Below are 1,485 nucleotides of genomic sequence, written 5' to 3'. Positions count from 1 at the left end.
TATATATAATATATATATATATATATATATATATATATAGTCCAGATCTACAAAGGACCTTATTAAACTCTTAAAGTAAGGATGTTTTTAGTTCTAGCATATATTTTGACAATCAAAGCCACCCATTCCCTAGTTACTTACCCACATATGAATCATACAAAAAATTAGCCAAAATGAAAAACGTTTAACCATTTGATTAACACAATGTTCATTTTAATTTTATTTAACGGCCTACAATTGTTTACATCATTTTGAATGACCAAATGATTATGGAATTAGTTGTGTCACATCCCGACTCTTATATTTTTACCTTATTTACTAGCTTGTTTATAATAAGAATTTTCCCATCTCCGTCATTGAGATAATAGTTTAATTGGTCCCTAGAGGGGTTTCGGGGGACGATTATTTCGGAGAGTTATTCGTAGGAGAAAGTTATGACGACGGTAAAAATGGTAAATTTTAGATAGTAAAATGTAATTTTTATTCGGGTATTATTTTTTCGGGGTGTTTTATTTTTGGAATTGGGTTGGACCAGTTTGGGGTGTGAGGCCCAAACCCATTTTCTCTCTTCTCTCTTTTCTTCCCGGTTCTCTCTCTCCTCGAGTCCCTCCCGCAGCCAAACCTTCCGGCCGCTCATCCGCCGCCGTCCGGCCGCCTGAGACTACCGCACCAGTCCCGTTCGGTCAGCCTCCAACCCAGCTTTCATTCTAGGCTGGTAGCAGTTCCCCTAGCGCCGTCGTGAGAGAGCAACGACACCCGGAGCCGCTAACTGCCGTGGTGGTTCTCTCGCCGGAGCTCCCTCCTCCGGCCACCAAAACTGGCGATCCTTGGCTCGTTTTGTAGCCCTCCTCCCGTGTAGCAACCCCTCCAAACAGCTCACCCTCTCTTAAGCTAGGTAAGGAGAAATGTGAAGTTGAAATTCTAGAGCGTTTTTGATGTTTCTGTTCGATTGGCATAGCTAGGCTTGGATTTTGGGTTTGTGCTAGTTAGGAAAGTTGTAGAGCATGATGAGAGGAAGATGCTGTCAAAATTTCATAGGTTTTGGAGGTTGCCGGAATTGGCCTCCGGCCACCGCCGGTTGGGAGATTTTTAATGTTGTTAAATTTGGAATATTAGGGGGAGTTTATTGAAGTGAGTTATGGAATTTTTGGATGAGTTTTGGATATGTTTATGAATTTCCGAAGTGTGGTATTTTTGGCGGTTAATTAATGTAGAATCCGGCCGTAGGATTTAAGTCGTATTTTTTGGGGAGGTTGTATTTACGGCTGCCGAGTATGATATTTAAGTTCGGATCGTTTCGATTTAAGATTATCGAAGTTAGGCAATGATGAGCGTATTTATGGCTCACGGGTAATTTTGCCTATTTTGATTAAACATTGGATTGTTAGTTGGGAAATTAATATTATTTTTGGATCAGGACGTGAGGAGGCTCGAGCAGACGAGGCCCCAGATCAACATCAGGCTTAGGCCAAATTTGTGAGTGGA

This window comes from Fragaria vesca, linkage group LG5 (assembly GCF_000184155.1).
Source record: "Fragaria vesca subsp. vesca linkage group LG5, FraVesHawaii_1.0, whole genome shotgun sequence".
Taxonomy (NCBI): Eukaryota; Viridiplantae; Streptophyta; class Magnoliopsida; order Rosales; family Rosaceae; genus Fragaria; species Fragaria vesca.
The sequence above is the reverse complement of the archived record's forward strand: the minus strand, read 5'-3'. Positions refer to the sequence as shown.